The sequence below is a fragment of the Pinus tabuliformis genome, chromosome 6, assembly GCF_031772625.1.
Source record: "Pinus tabuliformis cultivar Carrire ecotype Pingquan chromosome 6, CPIR1, whole genome shotgun sequence".
NCBI classification, from domain to species: Eukaryota; Viridiplantae; Streptophyta; class Pinopsida; order Pinales; family Pinaceae; genus Pinus; species Pinus tabuliformis.
This window is the reverse complement of record NC_142292.1, coordinates 545,530,941-545,554,926: the sequence shown is the minus strand read 5'-3', so window position 1 is coordinate 545,554,926 and position 23,986 is coordinate 545,530,941.

The following is a 23,986-nucleotide window of genomic DNA, read 5'->3' as shown; positions in this document are numbered from 1 at the left end:
TACATGCTTTAACAGGATTGAATATGGTGTTTCAGTGAGGAGGCAAACATCAGAAAGCCTTCGACACCTTGAAAGAAAAGATTAGTACAACACCTGTATTAGCACTGCCAGATCTACAAAGACCATTTGAGATCCAAACTAATGCCAATGACTATGCCATAGGAGCAGTGTTGCCACAACACAGTAAACCCATATGTTATCATTCTGAGACTTTTAATCCTGCAGTAGTTAACTATCCTACATATGATAAAGAATTTTATTCATTAGTTCAGAGTGTGAAAAAGTGGAAACATTACTTAATGGGTAAAGAGACAGTAATACACATTGATCATCAACCACTTCAATATTTGCACTCCCAAACTAAGTTGTAGCAATCAAGACATTACAGATGGATGGGTTTTCTACAATAGTTTCATCTATTCATCATATATAAAAAGGGTATGCATAACAAGGTTGCAGACATGTTATCTAGACCCATTATAAATGCATCCACCATACTTAAGCATAATTTTGTGCTACATGAAAGCTACATAGAACAATATGCTCGGGATATGGAATTTAAAGATGTATATGCAACTTTGAGTCAAGGCAAAAGAGTAGAAGAATTGGACTATCATATGAAGGACCGACTCTTATATCATTGTGGGAAACTCTACATTCCACAAAATGAGAGGATAAAGATAATTAGTGAAGCACACACTTCTCTGATATCAGGTCACTTTGGGGTAAGTAAAAAAGTTGCACAACTGCAAAGATTCTGCTATTGGCCAAACATGAATGAGACAGTTTCTAGAAATGTAAGAGGGTGTGCTATGTGTGCTAAAAGCAAGCCCAGCAACAGAAAACTAGGCTTGTACACTCCATTTCCAGTTCCTTCTCACCCTTGGGAAAGTGTTTCAATTTGTTGGAGGACTGCCTAAATCTAGGAAAGGCCGTGATTATCTATATGTTGTTGTGGATAGGTTCAACAAAATGTGTATTTTGATACCTTGTAATAAATAGATTATAGCTAAACAGACTACAAAATTGTTCTTTGAACATGTATGGGTTCATTTTGGATTACCCACTTCCATTATATCTGATCAAGACACCCGATTTGTGGGGAAGTTTTGGTCGAGTCTTTGGGAAATGATGGACACCAAACTAAAGAAAAACACAACTTTTCATCCACAAACTAATGCCCAGATAGAAGTAGTTAACAGGATAGTGATCCAATTACTGAGAGGATATTGCAGCAAACATCCTAAGCTTTGGGATGAACACTTGTGTTATGTGCAGCATGCTTACAACAGAGCAAAACACTCTTCTACACAGAGATCTCCTTTTGAGACCTGTTTTGGTTTCACACCAAGGTCTCCTTTGGATTTTGTCTTTGGTAAAGATACCATGGTTGAAGGACACAGTCATGTGGATAGGGCAACTAGGTTCATTGAATAGATCTAGGAGATCCACCAGGCAATACAAGAACAACTGGAAAAGAGCCAAGCCAAGTACAAGGCTAGGCATGATAAGCATCGGATGGAGCATAGTTTTCAAGTTGGAGACCAGGTCTGGCTATATATCAACAAGGACAGGATGCAAGGTGAAGGTAAAAAGCTAAAGCCTATCAGGTATGGACCCTTTAGAATACTTGATAAGATTGGTGAAAATGCTTTTCACCTTGATCTACCAGCTTACATGCACATCTACTCAGTTGTAAATGCAGATTGCTTGAGATTGTTTGAACCTTCAATAATTGAGGACCCTGGAGAGCAAAGTCAATTGCCTTCTATTGATGACTTGCTACCTGAATATCTTAATGAATTGCAGGAAGACACAGTGCTAGAAAGGAAGGTGAGGACAACGCACAAGGGAGATGTAGAGTACCTCAAGATTGGGCTCAAAGGTTCAAAGTCGAGCAATGCAAAGTGGATTGAGATTGGAAAAGTGAGAAAGCAATACACTCACTTAGTCGATGCTTGAAAACCAACTTTTGGTGGTCCAAAAGCTTTTTCAATGGGAAGGTCGTGATCCGAATTGGATCCATAAAGAACTATCAAGGAACCATGACCGTATCAGGCTGGACAAGCATCAAAGAATTCCATAACAGTGATCAAAAACACCCTGAACCAATGGCAATGGTAGCCAGCATGGAACGACGAGGACCTCGGTCAAAGCGCACTGACCGAGGCCCATGGAGACTGCGCGGGAGGTAAAAGTATCCCCTAGGAGGCCCGGATCGGGAAATGGAGGTGATTTTTGATGCGCGGCTAGCGCTAATCGTGCATCACTGGGTGAACAGGGCCATAATAGAGGAAGCTCGAGCACACGGACACATGGGGAGCCAGAGAACCGTGGGCGAAAAGGCAGAAGCACTGAAAGTAAAAAGGCGGGACCCGCACTCTGGATACCGACGGTATTGATCAGGGTGCCCTCGAACGGTAAGCGGTTTTGGATGGAAGCAGAGCGATTCCACTCAACGATCAACACGTGGCAAGCAGAGGTGAGAGAAAACCGTTGTTGATCGCGTGCTAATGGTCGAGCAAGTTAACCGCACGAAATGTGTATATGGCGTTGGATTTGGGGAATCCTGATTGAACAGCTGAGTTCGCACTTGATGGAGGAAGCGGAATCGATGAGGGAATAATCCATGATTTGTAAAGATTTGAGGTCTGTTTGACCACCACGGTGGAGGAAGACTTCATCCATGACGTAACTGAAGAAACAAACCGATGAAGCAGGCTAGCGCCATTTAGAGGAGGACATGTGGCCACTCCCTGAGCGCTGATGATGACACCGAACAGGGAACTCCAAGCGCAGCTGCAGAAGGTGAATCGACAGAGGCGGGAGAGGAACCGAATAATCTTGGAACGGATGGCTAAAATCCATGAACAGAGAAGAAGTGATTCAGTCAGACAGAGAGAATCCCGAGAGGAGGACGAGAGACAGAGGAACCAGAATCCCTAGAGGAGGATGGAACACAGAGAACAGTGAAGCAAAAGAAGAAGACGGAAGACAGAGGGCTGAGCTGACCAAAGGTAGCATTGAGCACCAGAGAGCTTGAGAGATTCAAGCCATCCAAAAGAGGATCTGTCTGAACTAAGTGCCACATTGGGCTCTCTCCACTATAGACCAGAGGGTCACAGAGTTGGTAGGTAAAGAAGTCAGTGTACTCAAGTGGCTTGGGGCATCCAAGAACCACCTTGCCAAGTACATTTCCATTTCAGGAGACTTATATTTAGTCCCTGCATTGTAATTCTCTGCTTAAAGACATAACATCACCAGGCCACCACTGAAAGCTGGACTGAAGATGTAGCCCTGGAGAATAGGGTGAACTCCTTATTAATTTATTGTGTTCTTGTATTTTCTTATTGTATTTCTCTACTGTCTTTCCAGGATTAGGCTCAAAGGTTCAAAACCGAGCAGTGCAAAGTGGGTTGAGATTGGACAAGTGAGAAAGTAGTACCCTCACTTAGTCGATGCTTGAAAACCAACTTTTGGTGGTCCAAAAGCTTTTTCAGTGGGAAGGCCGTGATTCGAATTGGATCCATAAAGAACTGTCAAGGAACCATGACTGTATCAGGTCGGACAAACATCAAAGAATTCTAGAACAGCGATCAAAAACACCCTGAACCAGTGGCAATGGCAGCCAGTGTGGAACGACGAGGACCTCGGTCAAAGCGCGCTGACCGAGGCCCATGGAGACTGCGCGAGAGGTCAAAGAGCCCCTGGGAGGCCCGGATCGGGAAACGGAGATGATTTTTGATGTGCGACTAACGCTAATCGTGCATCGATAGGCGAATAGGATCGTAATGGCGGAAATCCGAGCACACAGACACATGGGGAGCTGGAGAACCACAGGCGAAAAGGCAAAAGCGCTGAAAGTAAAAAGGCGACTATGGAAACCGGCAGTATTGATCGGGGCACCCTCAAATGGTAAGCCGTTTTGGATGGAAGCAAAGTGATTCCACTCAACAATTGATGCATGGAAAGTGGAGGTGAGAGAAAAATATTTTTGATCGCGTGCTAATGGTTAAGCAAGTCAACCATGCGAAACGTGCATATTGCGTTGGATCTGGGGAATCCATATCAGATGGCTAAGATTGCGCTCGATGGAGGAAGCAAAATCAACAAAGGAATAAGTCGTGATTTGTAAATATTTGAGGTCCGTTTGACTGCCACGGTGGAGGAAGACTTCATCCATGACGTAACTGAAGAAATGAACCGATGAAGCAGGCTGGTGCCGTTTAGAGGAGGACATGTGGCCACTCCCTGAGCGCTGATGATGACGTCGAACAGGGAACTCCAAGCGCAGCTGCAGAAGGTGAATCGACAGAGGCGGGAGAGGAACCAAACAATCTTAGAATGGATGGCTAAAAGCCATGAATAGAGAAGAAGTGAGTCAGTCAAACAGAGAGAATCCCCAGAGGAGGACGAGAAACAAAGGAACTAGAATCCCCAGAGGAGGACGGAACATAGAGAACAATGAAGCAAAAGCAGAAGACAAAAGATATAGGGTTGAGCTTACTAGAGGTAGCATCAAGTACCAGAGAGCTTGAGAGATTCAAGCCATCCCAAAGAGGATCTATCCGAACTGAGGACCGCATTGGGTTCTCTCCACTGTAGACTAGAGGGTCATAGAATTGGTAGGTAAAGAAGTCTGTGTACTCAAGTGGCTTGGGGCATCCAAGAACCACCTTGCCAAGTACATTTCCATTTCAGGAGACTTATATTCTCTACTTAAAGACACAATAAAACCAGGCCACCACTGAAATCTAGACCGGAGATGTAGCCCTGGAGAATAGGGTGAACTCCTTCTTAATTTCTTGTGTTCTTGTATTTGCTTACTGCATTTCTTTGTTGTCTTTCCATTTAAATGTTTGTGTATTGGCAATTTGATCAATCCATTGCTTAAATAACACAGAACACACACCAGCACATGAGTCTGTAATACCTTGTTCAATAAATCTTTAACTGATGTCACTCATAGGGTGATTATCAGATCAAATATCGTGGGCTACGTCTCCTTGAGCTTTTGTCAACTTGACTTGGCTCTTTGGGATTATGGTAAAGTTTCTTTTATAAGTTCCACACTTAACTCCAAAGGTTACTAAACTAAACCAATGGGCTTAGAATACTATATATGTATTCTATATCTTTGTCATGGTTGTCATCACTCTGCAAACATATTTAAGCTTCCTTAGACTTGCTTCCTTCAATCAGTGATCTGAGCTACCCTGAGCTTCTTGATTGCACTAACTCCTTCAGAATTCTTTAATTTACACTATAACTTCATCTACTATCTCCAGCACATATCAGACACCGAAAATAGACTGATCATTTGCTCAAAATGAGCACTACATCCCCAAACTAGGCCTTCCTCAATGGTTGGCACTAGGTTACCTGAAACTTCCCTGTAGCATATTAGCATTTATAATTCTTCAAATGCTTCTGCAAATCCCTACAATTGATTCATAAGGCTCATTATAGTCAAGAATGACTATTGGTTCGCTGAGAACGAGTACTGGTAGCTCCTACAACTACCTCCAACTCCTGGTGGCCCTGAGCTCCAAAATATTCCTAGATGAAAATCTCCATGAAGATGACTTCTTCAACTTCTTTGGACTATTCCATTGGCTTCAGGAGGCTCCAATTAGCCTAGTTAGCCTCTTGTTTCACTCCCTCTCTCCTTCTGTCTGTCTGGATGAAAACTGCTCCTAGAGTGCATTTTAATCAATATCCCCTAGGGATACTCCACCAAATTTGGTGAACTGCACCTAACTCCAGTTAAACTTAGCATATCCACCTAAGTTTATCTACTCCACCAGTCTGACCATCAGAGGTGAGTCGTTACAATAACTTTCTTGTCTGCATATGGAGTGGTTAATCCCGGGCAGTTAGGGATAAGGTTAGCAGTTGTATTAATCAGCAACTGCGTGGGACTGTTTTACTTAGCAAAATCTCCACCATTGATCAATCCCACTCAATCCTTCTTTGAATTTCCCTTTTATCAAGCACTTCAATCTGCACCATTGATCTCAATTCTCCAAATCCAATGGATATCGCATTGTCTACTTACCAACTAACCTGGGATGATCTCCACATCCATCTATGCCGTCCGATCCAACAGCTATCGCATCACCCGCTCGCCAACTAGCTTGGCCGATCTCTGCCATTGATGTGACCCATGCAATCAAACAACCATTGTGCAATCTCACGTGAAATCTTTCACGACCGATATGAGGTCAAGAGCCTGCGAGAAAAGTGGTTTTCTCGTGCTACCTATCGCACGCTAAGGGTAATTGTGTGAAATTTAGGAATACCACTTCCCACCTTTAGGGCGTGCGAGATACCAGTTTCCACTTTTCGAATACTACCCACATGCTTAATTCACACTTTTAATAAAGGCACTTAAGGAAAGGTTTAGCGCTTAAAACCAAATTAATCTTGGTCAAATGTCCATAAATTGCAGTTTACTGGACTCTTTCAAATTGTGATAACTTCTTCATACAGTGTCGGTTTTTTGAACCGTTCATGGAATTGGAATTAGGAAGACGAGATCTACCTGGTCTCTTAGGTTTGACACTCTTTCAAACACTTTGAAATTTGAGCTATCATTCAGTCTTGGATCAATATCTGATCACTCCTCCCCATTAGGAATCTTTTGGACCCCAAAAGACTGATATACTGATCTATACTATAGATGAGAGTACAACACCCTCTTCTTTCAGCCTCCATATACTTGCCTTGCATGGCTAGTGCCTTTGAACCTCGAAGGTAGTTGACACTTCCCTTCCTGTATGCACTTGTCCTCCTGTTAAGAACTATCTTCCTTGAACTCATTCATAATTTCTATTGAGAAGTTTACAGAAGGTAGTTGAACATCGCTTCCTTGATCATCGACCCAAGGTGGCTCAAACAAACGTGATATTACATCATACATATATGCATACTCAACTGAAATTTGCATATGTACCAATGAAAGTATGTTTTTTTGTGTTAACAAGTCAAACCACTTCTTACCAAGCCACTTCTATGGAGAACTTTGTTGCTGCAAATCTTCTTCTGATATCTTGTCAAAAATGAAATAATGCAAAAAAAACAACTTGACGACATAAATTCACATCATGTGAATCATCATCATGTCTCTTTCATCTTGTGTAAAAATGTTCGACTAAATCACAAGCCGACAAACATGCCTTTTCAAACTACTGACTCTCCAAGTCAAGCATGTACAAAAAGAACTTGACAATTCTTTTTCAAAGTAGAAAGAATTCCACCTCTTGTGAAACACTTCATCATTATCTCCCTTTTTCAATCTTGGAGACAAAATCAACTTTTCCAAGTCTATATGACATTGTATGCATGTTTAAACAAATAAATCGACCATCAAGTCAATTACACATACATGTTCATATACAATGAAATCATGAACATTCCTTTGTTCATACATACCATTCTCATGCATGTATTCCATTCTTCAACTTTCTCTCAAGCACAATCATAATTACAAGATCCTCAATCATATGTAAATCTACTTACAAGGTTGAAATGAACACAATTTTGCTGCAATAAAGCGAGTCTCATACTCAACTTTTTCATTCACCTTTTTGGTAAAACCTTGCAACTTGCATTCCATTGGCAAAGAAATGAATTATGGAAACTTCCTTTCCATTCTTGCCATTCTCTTTTTCCACCTTCTTCAGATTTCGTGGAAGCATTGTTGGATTCAAAATCCAACACTTTTCAGAAATATTTCCTTGCCTATGACAATAATTGCAACACATGTTCATCCTCTTTATAGCATAATTTTCCTTGTCCAATGGACCTTTGGCTTCTTGCCTCCTTTTCTTCAAAAGTTTCCTGTATGTGGCCATTTTCTTCCAACATCTAGAAACACTATGGTTAACCAAACCACAAAAGGAACATGCAAATTTTTTCCAATGCTTATGTGGAAATTTACCATGCTTAACTGATTCGGATTTAAATAGGAACACAACAAATTACAGATATAACCATAAACATAGAGATGCAGTGGAAATAATACTTCATTTCATTAATGTAAAATACTAAAATATGCTTACAAACAGAAATGGAAATAAACCAGCTAGGGCGATGGTAGCTTATCTCTGAGAAGAGATGTGGCAGCTCCATGCCTCTGAACTATGTTACAATGAGGCTCGAAGGCCTATTTATTGTTCAGAAACAATGGAAAACCCTTAACATCGCAAAACCTAACCCTAGAAGATGAAAAGCCAAATTGTGGGCCTCGTTTTGGGTAAGTTGGTACATCAACTTCCTGGGGTCGTAACTTTGGCACCCGATCTTCATTTGATGCGTACAATAGCTCGTTAGAAAGATATATCTGAGCACTACAACTTTGGGAAGAGAAATTTCAGTCCATGGACCCATGTTGCTCCCATATTTCCCAAAAAAACGTCGTTTAGGGCCTCAAAATGGCTTCAGAAGTTTAGGACCCGAAAAACTGCTAAAAATAGTAAATTGTGCTACAATTACGGAGACTGAAAAACTAAAAGAGACAATTGTGGGGGTCCAAGTGGGATAGGTGGGTGGCCACCAACATCCACCTGGGTGGCAAAGAAATGTATCAAATCAAAAGACATGCAACCTTAATTGGATAACAACTCTAACCATTTCTTACCGATCCACATCAAAGGTGCTTCCTTTAACTACACATCGACATCAACATGTGAGTCACCCTGAAACACATCAATTATGGAAACTTCCTTTCCATTCTTGCCATTCTCTTTTTCCACCTTCTTCAAATTTCGTGGAATCATTGTTGGATTGAAAATCCAACACTTTTCAGAAATATTTCCTTGCTTATGGCAATAATTGCAACACATGTTCATCCTTTTTACAGCATAATTTTCCTTGTCTAATGGACCTTTGGCTTCTTGCCTCCTTTTCCTCAAAAGTTTCATGTATGTGGCCATTTTATTCCAACATCTAGAAACACTATGGTTAACCAAACCACAAAAGGAACATGCAAATTTTTTCCAATGCTTATGTGGAAATTTACCATGCTTAACATAATCAAAGCAATGTGATTGAAACCAGATTTATACCTTCCTCTTTCACCTTTGTTTCCTTCATGAGAAGGTGAATTGAATGAAGAAGTGGCTCCCTTCGAAACACCATCAATCTCTTCAATGATTTTAGAGCTTTCACAACTCCCTTGTTCGAGTGCATGCTTATGAATAGATTCTTCTTGCAAAGTATGTTTCAAACAATTGCATTCCACATGAATACAATCTTTACAAAATTGAGGTAGAGAACCTAAAATGAAACTCCTTCTAGGAACTGTTTCAATTGCCTTCATGGCTGCTTTGGAACTTTCTCCATAAAATTGTCCATATCCAAGACCCAAATACTTAGGCCTTTCTTCAACCATTATTGGCTCAACAATGCCTTGTTCCTTTTCCTTCATAGCCCATTTTTGAAATCAACTTGGACCCTATACCTCTTGTATATTTTTCAAAAGAACCAACATAAACATTTTTAGAGGAAATTGAAGACCAACTAGAATTGTTTACCTCTTCTTCAAATGGATGCTTGACTAAGGCTTGTTTGCAAACAAGGAGTTCTATCTCCAACTCATGCATCCTTTCCATGTTCATATTTGCAATATGAAGTTGGCTTTCCATTTCCTACAATTTGTCAAAAAGCAATTGCTTCTCTTCCTTCATGGAATTCAACTACTCTCGAAGTTTGGTGCTTTTCCTTTCATCTTCATACATTTGTTTCACCATATCCATCATGATGAACAAGTCTCGCTTCATGTCTTCATCAAAGAATCTTGTGAAGGAGGCAGATTTTGAAAACTCACTTGTAGAAGTTATCGTTATAGAAATGACCAAAAGAACTTCAACAAAATTCACAAAGCTTTCAAAGAACTAATGACTATAGAGTCAAACTCTTATTCAAGTAGCCTTTTGCAAACAAACCTTTTGAGTTTCAAAACTGCCCTTTCCTTAGCAACTTTTCTCATCCCTTATTCTTTGTTTTTCCATGAAGAAATGCACTCCTATCATCAATAACCAATATACATTTCCTTAAGGAGAACATTTTAGTGATTTACATGTTATGCTTTTATGTTTTGTTGTTTGAATAAGTTTTTGTCTTATAGCTACGGAATGTAGCCTATTCTGTAGCATCGACTGTTCTGCAACTACTTCCATGCTTTTATAGGTTCCAGGTGTCAGAAGGAGGAAATAACTACATGGGCAGCTTGGAAAACATCATGGCATGGATCATGTCCTATTCAGCTAGCCCAAGTCGACAAGGAAGATGGTACAAGACTCCGGTCAAAGGAGAAGTCAAACGTAGAGACCTAAGGCAAACATGACTCTATTTTGTACACATTTCATAGTGATGGGATCCGAAACAGCTTCCTAAGGCCATAGACTTCGATAGCCATCTGTGCAATCGAATCCAACAGCCATCACCTTAGATTTATGTCTCCAGCAACTGAGGAAGAGAATTCTGTGTTCTGTTTGCCTACGTGTTTTTAGCTGTAGCTTATTTTTCTCCATAAACAGTTGTATAATTTCTTTATAAATACCTATGTGAAGAACGCATAACCAGTTCAAATTTTCTCATGTATTAAGCTCAGACTACTGTTCTGTAATTTTGAAAACTCATTTCCTGTGTTTTTAATATGAAGACCATGTGTTTCATCGATACCTAAAAGCGTTTATTGGAGTTTTGATTGAGTATGCATAACCTGAGTAGTTGCAGAGGGCCCCTGCACTAACTAAGGTTTCATTTCATTTTGTTTTGTCTTTTATAGTTGCTTTATCATTTCTTCCATAGTGTTCGTAACCATTTTTCATACTAACCCTATTTATAATGCATCATTTCTTCACTAATGCAGAATAGCTTCTTTCATTACAAAATAGCTTTCTCTTTGCTTAATTTCTTTCTAGTTTTATCAGTAGTTAGAAGTTGAATTCAGTAGTGTAGAGTAGTTTATTTCATTTACTATTTCACTAGTTTTTAATAGACTAATCAGTGCCATTACTGTTCTTGCCATTTTATTACTAGTTTAGTGACTCATGGTGTAGATGAATGTTTCTAAAAAGCCCTTCTAGTTGATAACTCATCTCAAACTAAGTGGTTGAATACTTCATTCATGCAATGAGTCTTTTCTGTGTTTTTGCATTTATTTTCTCTTAGAATAATGAAGTACAGAATTCCTCAAAATGTCATCCCAAGGAAGTTTGTCTTCCAAAATTGAGAGGCAGAGTAACTAAGTATTTCATTTAGTTTTGTTGCAATTTCACTTCCATTTTTTCATTAAGTTTTGTTTCTGCAATAGACTAAACAATAGTTGTAATCTCATTTTCAGTTTCAGCATTTCATTTTAGCTTTGTTTCCATAATAGATAGCTGCAATTTCATTTTTAGTTTTAGTATTTCATTTAGTCTTGTTTCTATAATTAAATAGACAATAGTTGCAATTTTACTTTTTAGTTCATAGTTCATGATTTTGAAATAATGATATGATTAAAGACAGAAACTCTATTTTTTTTTCTTGATCAAACTTTGCTTCCAAATCTTACTTAAGCTCTTTTTTAGTAGTCTTTACAGAAGTTAAAACTAGGATTTTGACAGTCACATTGTAAATCATAAGGACTAAAGGACCAAAAACAACATAAAACTCAAAAACAGTGAAGCAAGAAGGGTCATCTAGCACATATAGTGCACTACACTTCATCAGTTCACGATACACGGATTGATAATTTATGTAGAGCAATTTAGGACACTAAATTGACTAAACATTTTGTGCTTCAAGGGTTGCCTTGAGGTCCTTTGGGTATTGAGAATGCCTTCAACCCTTCTTCCTTCTTGTCCTTTCCTAGACTTAGCTATCAGTAGCATTCCCTTCACCTTTTCAAACTCAAACAGCAGTCAGTTTACAAACATTCAAACAGTCAAATCCTTTGTGTTGTTTAAACACCTTTCAAGTCAAACAAGCAACCTATTTCTCTGTCAATCAAGCAACTTTTTGCTCTGTCAATCAGGAAACCATGCTTTGTAAATCAAGCAACTAGCTCTAATACCACCTGATCTATAATGGGGATTTGATAACTTGTTATGCTTACAAGAACCTCCCACTCTGTTAAACAAATAAATGATCTAGCTTATATATGACATTTGTGGAATTAAATACTTGTTAAACAGGTGTATGTTTTCTTTTAACTATTTAAGTGCTTTAATTCCATTTTTTTTATGATAATATTAAACACATATAACATCCATATAATGCAGCAATAAACAAATACACATAACAGAAAAATTAATCTAGGAGTTCACCTGAATATCGTGGGCTACGTCTCCTTGAGCTTTTGTCATCTTGACTTGGCTCTTTGGGTTTATGGTAAGGTTTCTTTTACAAGTTCCATACTTAACTCCAAAGGTTACTGAACTAAACCAATGGGCTAAGAATACCATGTATATCCCTGTCATGGTTGTCATCGCTCTACAAACAGATTTAAGCTTCCTTAGACTTGATTCCTTCAATCAGTTCTCTGAGCTACCCTGAGATTCTTTATGGCACTAACTCCTTCAGAATTCTTTAATTTTCACTAAAAATTCATCTACTACCTCCAGCACATATCATACACTAAAAATAGATTGATCATTTGCTCAAAATGAATACTGCATCCCCAAACTAGGGCTTCCTCCATGGTTGGCACTGGGTTGCCTGAAACTTCCCTGTAGCATCTCTACCTTTAGAAGTATTCAAATGCTTTTTAAAATCCCTGAAATGGATTCATAAGACTCATTACAATCAGGAATGACTGTTGGTTCACTGAGAACAAGTACTGGTAGCTCCTACAACTACCTCCAACTCCTGGTGGCCCTGAGCTCCAAAATCTTCCTGGATGAAAATATCCATGAAAATGACTTCTTCAGCTTCTTTGGACTATTCCATTGGCTTCAAAAGGCTTCAATTAGCCTATCTAGCCTCTTTATTCACTCCCTCTCTCTTTCTATCTGTCTAGATGAGAATTGCTCCTGGAGTGTATTTTAATCAATATCCCCTACAGATACTCCACCAAATTTGGTGAGCTGCACCTAACTCCATTTAAACTTAGCATATCTGCCTAAGTTTATCCACTCCACCAGGCTGACCATTGGAGGTGAGTCATTACAATAACTTTATGTCGCGCATATGGAGTGGCTAATCCTCGGCCGTTAGGGATAAGGCTAGTAGTCGTATTAATCGGCAACCGCGTGGGACTATTTTACTTAGCAGAATCTCCACCATTGTTCAATCCCACTCGATCCTTCTTTCACTTTCCCTTTTATCAAGCACTTCAATCTGCGCCATTGATCTCACTTCTCCAGATCCAACAGATATCGTGTCGTCCGCCTACCAACTAACTTGGACAATCTCCACCGTTGATTTATCCCATCTGATCCAATGACTATCACGTCACCCGCTCGCAAACTAGCTTGGCTGATCTCCACTATCGATGTAAACCATCCAATCGAACGCCTATCACACAATCTCACGTGAAATCTTGCACGAATGATATCAGGTCAAGAGCACAGGAGAAAAGTGGTTTTCTCATGCTACGTGCCGCACATTAAGGGTAATCGCGTGAAATTTAGGAATACCACTTCCCACCTTTAGGGAGCGTGAGATATCAGTTTCCACTTTACAAATACTACCCACGTGCTTAATTCACACTTTTAAGAAAGGCACTTAAGGAAAGGTTTAGCACTTAAAACCAAATTAATATTGGTCAAATGTCCATAAATTCCAGTTTACTAGACTCTTTCAAATTGCAATAACTTCTTCATATGGTGTCATCTTTTCAAACTATTCACAGTGCCAGAATCAGGAAGACGAGATCTATTGATTCGCTCAAGTTTTACACTCCTTCGAACACTTTGAAATTTGAGCTATCACTAATGTCCTGGATCAATATCTAATCAATGTTCTTGTCATTGGTGGAATCGGAAAATTAAACACACAATGCATCTCTTTTCCTTTCCTACAAGTGCTTGTGTGACAATGACATTGGATAGTTTTCAGATTTGTAGGTAGTTTGGTTGAATCACAACACAAGTACATTTCAAAAAAGTTTTTAATTTCAGTATCAATACGTGTTCCATAGATGGGAGAATTTTTAATCCGTATCAATCCATGTTCATGTTGGCTTTCTCAGTTTTGGAATTTTGTTACAAAGAAATAGTCAATGATATCACCAAAGTACTTAGAGTCATGTGAAATTAACTAATTTATATCATTCATTTCTCTTCTGTAATATCATACACAAGTGGTGGGGTCATTTCTTATCAAGGTATCAATATCACCTTCATCTACTTCATTTTTTATACACGATATTTTTTATCGATGTATTTGTTACAAAGCCTTTACTAAAGGCTCCCATATATGTTCAACACTGCTAAACAAAACAAAGAAAGTGGATGAACCTAATTTTCGAATCATTGTGTTAGCGCTCAAATCTGCCTCAGGCTGAGGAAGGCAAAACTCAAGGCCACATCAAACCAAGCTTAGCCTCGTAGCTAGCCCTATGAGGACAGGAGAGGGCTCTCTCCAGGTCTATCTCGGAAAAAGGTCTTCAAAGGGGCTGAGATGACTCAAAATTAATACTAATTTTAGGCTAGTAAAGAGATAGGAAAGTTTGATTTAGATTTTTGGGTTTTTTTTTGGAGAAACGGGAAAACCAATTTTGGGTCTGGGGATTGAGGTTAGATCTTTGCAGAATTCGAGTTGGGGCGAGGTAGGTAATAGTCTTGATACCTTTGATCAGGTGTATGGATGGATCAGAATGATAAGGAGCTAAAGAGGGCAAAGGAGAACATGGATCCTCTCCAAACTGGCGAAAACATGTAAAACTAAACAAATTTAAAGGAAAAGCACTGTGAATAATGAATTCAACCTCATTTACTCATTCATTTAGTTTCAGAAGCATAAGAAGGAATGGCATACATGTAAACATGAATAAACTTATAATAACTAAGAAATAACACCATCAAGAACTGAAAGCCATAAGAATCCCAATAGGTGCTGCAAAATCTCTGATCTTTCCTTAGCCAAAATATGAGAAATATGTACAATAATGTGCCAAAATCTTCCCAAGAGTCCAACCTGTGGTACTAACTGAAAATTTACATATATAGATCAAGCTAACCTCATTCCCTAACCTCTAGGGGTCGATCTCCTCCTTCTAGGAGCAGTTTGAACAAATTCTAAACATGGAGCAAGAATCTAGGTGACCAAAACAACCTGCCTCTAAAAAGAAGGAAACTGATTCATTACATTAATTTCTTGCTAATTTGTGAATGAATCATCTAGAAGAAGGTAGATAAGTGTGATTTTACCTTAAATACATCAAATTACATCATTCTGGGTCAAAAATCACATCAAGGAGTGAAACTGGTGAAAACTGGCCGAATCCCTGAGCTGGAGGATGAAAACTGGACCAAAAACCCCAATGCGTAGCGCCCTGATCCCAATGCGTAGCGCACCTTTCAGCCTATTTTTGGGGCACTTCCCGACATCCAAATTGAGCTCATGATAGCTTGCTGGAAAGCCCTGGATGTCTAACTTCTAACCCAAGTGGAATTTTCCAATTTGGAGCTCATTTTCCCCTCCAAAACTGCATTCTCCCAGAAGTACTTCCTGTTGTTGCAAAAGGTGGCAGCAAGGTGGTTTTCATGGTGTTTTTAGGCCTTTTCATTATCCAAAACTTGATGAAATGCCTTGGAAATAATTGAGCATGTATAATTCACCATGAAAAACCCAAAAATATAAGGTTTTTCTCCAGCAAGTGCCTCAATCAAAAGCGAGCGCGCTGGCGTGCTACCCATTGAGCGGAAAAAACTGTTTTTTGAGACCAAAATTTCAAAATGACAAAATTTTCTCCGAATTTGCTCAAATTCGGAGTGAAGACCCTCCATCATGTGTCATGCTCAGCCAGAGAAGCCTTGGCCAAAACTCGAAGCAGATCTAGCCTCTTTCGCCATTTTATTGCTTTGCTCAACCTCCTTTGCAAAATCTTCATTTTTGCTTTGCCAACATGCATGCGAGCCCAATAATGATTCTTCATGTGACGAAGAATGTCTATGTCTCTATTGGCCTTCGCCAACAACTCCTCCAGATGTCGATTGACTTTCTCAAGCCAAAATTGTCTCTCAACAGGTGTCAAATCACCTGGTCTCTTTCGGGCTAGCCTTCGGTCCTCACGAATTTGTCACAGCTCTATAAGTGTGTGCTCATCCTCTAACTGTTTATTGCGCTACTCCAAGTATTTGATTATACCTTCCGCCTTCACCAACTTCTCATTCAAGCTATCAATCTTGGTCTTTTGCTCTTGGATGATCTCTTTCAGCTTCGAGCTAGGAGAGCTCCTATCCACATCACCCAATGCAACATCAATATCATGACCACCTGAATGGCCCTCCTCATAAATTGGCCCCTTTCCTCTGTCCTGAAGCTGTACCTGTACTGACGAAGAAGGCGAGACCCCTTCCACACCATGTGGAGATAGTACTCGTCGTGCAGCTGCAAATAAGGCCCTGTGGCCTCACTGATATGTCACATACACTGGAGCATTGACATGTTCGGTCTCAGGAATGTCAAACTGGTGTGAAGGCCCTCCCTCATCATGAACTATCTCGGGAGGTGGCTGTGGCACTGTGAAAAAGTCACGAGAAATGAAATCCTCCCAAGTAATGCCCTGCTATGCCAACTGATGAACCACTATCATCTTGATCAACGCATAATGATAAATACTCCTGTGCTGCTGTGCTGGGGTCTTCCTTTGTACTAAAACAACCATCCTCTCTATGTTGGGAAACATGAAGTATGGAATGTTCATCAGACGTACACTTGTAAAATGCATCAACAAACGAACATGGTACGCATAAAGACCGGAGAATCTGCCCTCACAACTGAAATACCGAATGATGAGTTTCATCAAAGGTGCAAACTGATCATTCAGGTACTGGAAAGGAAAAACCCTGCTCAAATGCCTCATATACCCAGCTTTGATGTATGGCTCATAATAGGATTTCTATAGCTGCTGACGCTTATTCCATTGCTCTCCAATATTTGGTATCCCAGTGGCCTCTGCAATAGTCTCTGGTGACAAAATGAAATTAACTCCGGCAAGGTTTACATGGCCATCATGTAAATGTAGAACAAACAAGCGAGCTAATTCACGATGATGCTGAATTTGTGAAATTAGCTCACAATAGTGATAGCATGACTGGTGGCAAAAACAATCCATTGCAAGCGGGCAAGCCTGCAATTGAGCCAAAGAAGTGGGCTCTTCTCTAAGATGCTTTCCACCTTTGCCACCTCTGCGAGGCCTCCGTGGCACATTACCCTCTGTTGTGGAATCACTGTCATTCTCCTGCTCATAAACTGAATCTGTGTCTGACATGGCTTTAAAAACACAATGTCTGCAATATGTATGTTGTCTGCAATATGTATGGTGTAGGTATGGTGAAATTACAATTTCAATGCATACTCAAAAGCTAACCAAAACACATAAGAATTCTGCCATAATGATGATACTCTGTTTCAGTGTATTGGACATGAAACAGTCACTGGTTTGATTACAATGACAGTTTTGACAGATAAACAAAAGTATTTGAAATGTACCCTTTGTGATGTTGGCAAAACTCTTACAAATGAGTATGAAGTTGTGTTTCATGAAGGGAGAGTGGAAAAATCTTCTTCGGCCACCCACATGTCCTTTAAAACCCTAAAGAATGATTTTGACATGAGCCTAGGGTTTCATTTTTTTTAAACACCCCATACATCACATTTTCCCCTCAAACACACTACAAGCAATTTCAAATTGAATGAGCAGCTAAGAAACACCTACTTGCACGATTTAGAGGCGATTTGATAAGATCTGGCCGTATGCACAAATAATTTCGGTGCTGTGACTGAGTGCGTAGCGCGCGAACCCAACGCGTAGCGCACACCTCAGTGCGTAGCGCCTGTGTATTTTTACACTGGTCGTGCGAGCCCAATGTGTAGCGCTCAGCTCAGTGCGTAGCGCACACCTCCAATGCGTAGCGCACACCTCCAATGCTGTCCACAGGGTATGTAATCATCATTTCGGCCTTCTAACACTTAAACACGATTTCACCTTAGGAATTTGTGATCAAATGGACTTGTTTTCCCTTTTATATGCAAACAAAATATCTCACCAAATCTGATTTGATTTAAATAGATCCAATAACCCACTTTGTAATGTTTGGCACTTTTTCACCTTTGGTCTTTTAATACAACACTGCTTTTTGATTTTCTCATTCTTTTCTAAGGTTTGGACTGATCATCTTTTGTTGATTTTTGCAGGGATCTGGCATTTTGGCTTTGGAGAAGATCAGAGGCTTGCTCTGAAACCCTTTGAGATAAAACAAATACAATTATTTACATTAACAATTTTTAGGTCCAAAACAGAGTTTTGGACTAAAAATGTTTTAAAATGCTTTATGAAAAAATCATTACATAAGAGTCTATTGAAATCAACCTCATGGCCTGCAGGCTTGTATTATGTATATGCAAAGGACTGACAACCCTAGACTCTAGGACTTTTTAATGAAACAAAACTTTTATGACAATGAATGCATGATTATGGACTTCAGTGATTTTTGAGAAAATTTGTTTTTTTACTAACCCTGTAGGGACAAACATGAGGAAACACAAGAAAACTAGACCCCCTCGTCAGTCAATGGCATGCCCCTAGCGGAATGCAACAAAGTGGAACAAGCGAGACACCTAAAATGATATGCAAAAGCGAAAAGATCTCTGACGGAGGGCTGTAAGGACCGACTCTAACATTGGCTCCAATGGGGATGGTGGCTCCTTGGAGATGCCAAGAACGGCAGATCTCTGGGAGAGTAGACCAGTGCTTTTCATCCATTGGGCGATCGAGTCATTATTTCCACCTTTGACACATTTATTGACTACAGATTTGACTGAAAATTGAGTACAACTCTGACCTAAACTGACTTGATTTTGAAAACTAAAAGGACTGATAAAACTGACTCGACAAATCTTCAAACCAACTAACCTTCATCTCCAGAATTATAGCCTTCACTGCGGGCCCCAGACTGAAGATGAGAGGTCAGTACACACATGCAATAGAACAGAAGTAAAACGATATATACAATGATGATGAAATGAGCAGAAAATACTCAGAAATGGTATCGCTTTAGCAGCCGACCATTGACCGGCCCTCCAGGACAATCATCTCCATTCATTTCCTTGAGAAGAAAAGCATTTTGACCACGATATGCTGCAATCTTATAAGGGCCCTTCCATAAATTTTCAAATTTTCCGTGCTTTCCTTTATCTTCATTCTGGGCATCCCATTTCAAAACCACCTCATCCAGCTGAAACTTATCTATTTTTGCCTTCCTATCATAAATCTTCTTTATGCGCTCCTGCAACTTAAAAGTATTTTGAAATACTTCCTCCTGTGCCTGCTATAAATGAATCATCTGATTAATCCGCCTCTGCATGGGATCTTCCTCACTACCAGCTTCTTGAAGCAATTTGACTACCGGAATAGCAAGTGAAGTGGGAAAAACTGTGTCTGTCCTGTACACCAACTCGAAAGGAGACATGCCAATAGACTTTTTCTGACTTACCCTATCAGCCCATAGTGCATTCACTAATTTCTTGTGCCAGCTCTTTTTATTGATTTCCAGCAACTTTTTAATGATATTTACTAAGGACTTATTTGAAGATTCCGCCAACCCATTTCCTTGCGGATGGTAGGCGGTCGAATGTCCCAAGCTGATATTGTACTTATAACAAAATTCAACCATTCTCTTTGACTTTAATGCCGCTGCATTATCTGTGATTAGCTTACTAGGACACCCAAAACGTGACAGTATATTATTTTCAAGAAAAGAAATAATTACCGCATCCGTGGCTTGTCGGGTGGGAATTGCTTCAATCCATTTGGTGAAGTAGTCCGTAGCTGTCAATATCCATCTATGCTGTCCTGATGATGCCGGATGAATTTCCCATATGAAATCCAAGCCCCACTGCTAAAATGGTGCGCTAACTTCGATTGGTTTGAGAGGCAATGGTTGTAGTTTCTGCTTTCCTTGAAAAATTTGACATTCGTGACAATTCTTAACAGCCTTATACACATCTGAAAATAACGAAGGCCAATAAAAACCTGCCCTTAGAATCTTATTCGCTGTGGTTTTCCAAAATAGATGGCCCCCGCAGTCACCTCTATGAAAATCCTCCACAACTCATTTGGCTTCCTCCTCTACCAAACAATTCAGCAACATTCCACCAGGGTCTTTCCAATATAATGCAGAATTAAGGATGCAAAATTTGGCAGCTTTCAATTTCAATGTTCTACTCTTATTTTTAGGCATCCCGGGAGGTGAAGACAAATTTTGAAGTACGTATATAATGTCAGCATACCAAGGAGAAGAAACAAAAATATCAGATACCTGATTTACCTGACTCTCCTCATCTTCATCGGACATGGCAGCAATCAAATTTATATCTAGAACATGCAGATTTGTTTCAGCCATTAATTTGGCGAGTCCTTGACCTTTGATCAGCTTGGTTGGTTTAATCTCCACATCATACTCTAATAACGCAGCAATCCACTTACCCCGCCTTCCTTCTGGATCTGCCTGTACCAAAACATCCTTTACTGCTGCATTAGGAACATATGCTATAATGTGTGAATGCAATATATACACACGGAAATCTTTTAAGGCCTTTACAAGCGCAAGTGCTTGTTTTTCAATAATTTTATATTTCAATGCTCCGTCCCTTATAATACGACTGAAAAATGCAATGGGCTTCTCAACTCCATCCTTTTTTGCATTAGTACAGCTGCCAAAGTGTGCTCAAAAGCAAATGAAAACAAAATGAAGTCCTGTGTGTAGTCCGGGCTAATTAAAGTAGGGGCTGAAGAAAGTGCTAATTTTACCAAATTGAATGATTTCACCGCCTCTTCTGTCCACTTTATATGACTGACCTTTTTCAGCATGTTCGTGATTTCTCTAAGATGCTCGACTAGATTCGGAATGAAACGACGCAGAAAATTCAGTTTGCCATTAAATGACTGTATTTCTTTCTTATTCCGGGGTTGTTCAATCTGTTGGATGGCCTCAACACGTGCAGGGTCCACACGAATGTCGTCTTTTGATATGATGTCGCCAAGGAGCTTACCTTTATCCATGGCAAAAAGGCTCTTTTTTGGATTCAGCGAAATACCATATTTGCTGCACTTTTGGAGAAAAAATTTCAAATGATATAAATGCTCCTCATCAGAATTTGAAAACACGGTTAAATCATCAAGGTAAACAACTAAAAACACATATTTCTCATTAGCGAAAGCCATATCCATTGCACGCTGAAAAGTGGCACCTGCATTTTTAAAACCAAACGACATCTTTGCATAATGAAATGTTCCCCATGGAGTGGTGAACGCAGTTTTGTCACGATCATCTTCATGCACTAAAATCTGATTGTATCCCAAATAGTTGTCGAGTAGTGACATCCTTGATGCTCCAACTACTCGCTACAATATATGGTCCATTTTGGGCAGCGGATAATTGTCTTTTAAGGACACCTTATTCAAATTTCTGAAGTCAATACATAAACGGATCTCACCGGTTTTCTTTCTTACGGGTACCAAATTTGATATCCAATCGGAAAATCTGATAGGCACAATGATTCCTGACTTATACAACATGTTCACTTCTTTTTCTATTGATGGCAGCAGCTTAGGATTGATTCTCCTCAACTTTTGACGAAAAGGCTTCTGATTTGGTTTTATAGGGATAGTATGCTGAATGATATTAGTGTCATATGTTTTCAGATCTGAGTAATCCCAAGCAAAAGCATTAGAAAATGAAGACAACAATCTGACATACTCTTCCTTTACCTCTGGTGATAATGACTTTGATAACTTTACCATCTTGGGATTTTCAGCTGTCCCAATGTTTACCTCTTCAACACCTTTTTCAGTCGGTCTCAATGTCGGTTTGCGGGCCACATCGTCTTGGTCAAACAGCTCCTCCAAAGGAATTAATCCCTTAGGAATAATGTTATCTTTAAGTTGCAGCACATCCATTTGATTTACTTGTATATTACCATCATCATGTTCCGTATCTATGGAGGTATCTTTAAACTTACCCTTATTCTGCAGAAAATCATTAATCTCTTCATCATCCTGAAAGACTTGCCAACATCGCTGATTATCCGGAACGGTGGGGCGGTGTTTCACATGAATCTCGAATTTGTTGCTGGAATTCATTGGAATTTTTAAATTACTCGCTGCCTTAGCCAATCCATCAGCAACACCATTTTGTATGCGAGGCACACATGTCAAAGTATGATCAGAAAAGAGTTTCAAAATATCTAAAACTACATTTCGATATGCCCTCATGCGAGGATGCTTGGCTTGAAACTCACCCTTCACCTGCTTTATCACTAACTCTGAATCACCATATACTGCAATTCTTTTTGCCTTCAGCTTTCGAAGAATCTTAAGGCCAGCAATGAGAGCCTCATATTCCGCTTCATTATTAGAACAGTCAAATGCTAGTTTGTAGGAACATACTCTCACCTTGCTTGGAACCTTATCTTCAGCGGAAAATGGACTTCGAATCCATACCCCAATCCCAGCACCATCACTACCTACTGCGCCATCAAAATCCATGGTCCAAAGACCATCTTCATCCTCCTCCAAGTGCTGAAATTGTATTAGCTCTGATTTTCCTGTTTGCTGCCAATTATCTTTAGTTGTTTGCTCCTTAATAGCTTGCCTTTCACTTTTTTCTTTCTGCAGAACTTCTCTAAAATTCTCAGTGATTTCTGGTATATCCTTTGCCTGAACTAATTGACTACCTATCTCATTAAAACTATCAGCAAACAAAACAAACGACTCCAAAGTTGTATGTACATAATTTACAGGATTATTGATTGGTTTTTCTTTGCTTGTTATCATGTATTTCATCTTCTGTTCTCGATATAGCTTTCTCATTTGACCGAAGACTAGAATTGTAGCATAAGAAAAATCTAACTGTAGTGTACCTTTCAACTTAGCCCCCCAAGATCTTGAAAGCAACATACCAAAACGCGGAGGAATGTCCGCCACAACCACATCCATCAAGACATTCTTCGTTGGAATTTGATCTAAGCTTACCACCAAGTCCTTGATCAATCCAATACACTTTACACGGCTAGAATCAAATGAATACAAATCATGGTATTTTCTTGTAATATCTAATCCCAACTTTTCCATGATTGCTTTTGGCATCAAATTGTGCGAAGTGCCCGAGTCAAACATAGCATTATGTAAAACATACTCATGCAACCTCAAACTGATATAAAAGGGAGGAACATCACTTTCAGGAGACTCACCATCTAAAGCAGGCCCAAAAATAAGTTCCAGCTGATCATCTTCAACATTTACTGTGTCAAACATTGGATCAAAATTCAGAATTTTAGAGACTTGACCTCAGTAGCTGCTGTTCTTCATGATTTCAGTCAAAGGAATAGATACTTTCAGTTTTGAAATTTCATTCTCTAAACTAAATGTCGAAACCTTTTCAACTTCTTTGACTGGAACTTCTCTTTTTTCAGCTTTATCCCTCATTGTGTTTGGTGGCTGATTTACCTTATCTGCTGATGATGACTTACTTGCTGTGGGATCAATTATCTCTTTTCCTTTCTTTTGGGGCACAACTAAATCATTTTTTGCTGAAATCTCCTTCTTCTTCTGAATGGGGTTTATGGGCACATCTCGATTTCTTAATGAGTATTGCTTCTGTTGGGCGGACAAAGCATTCATGTATCCTCTTTGGTACTCCTCTGATTCTTCTTCAAGTGCCACATCATTTGATAAGATAAAATCCTCATCTCTATGAGTGACGGAGCTTTCAACATATTCTTCCTCTTCCGTGATGTAGATAGGCAGATCATCAGGAGTAAAGAAATG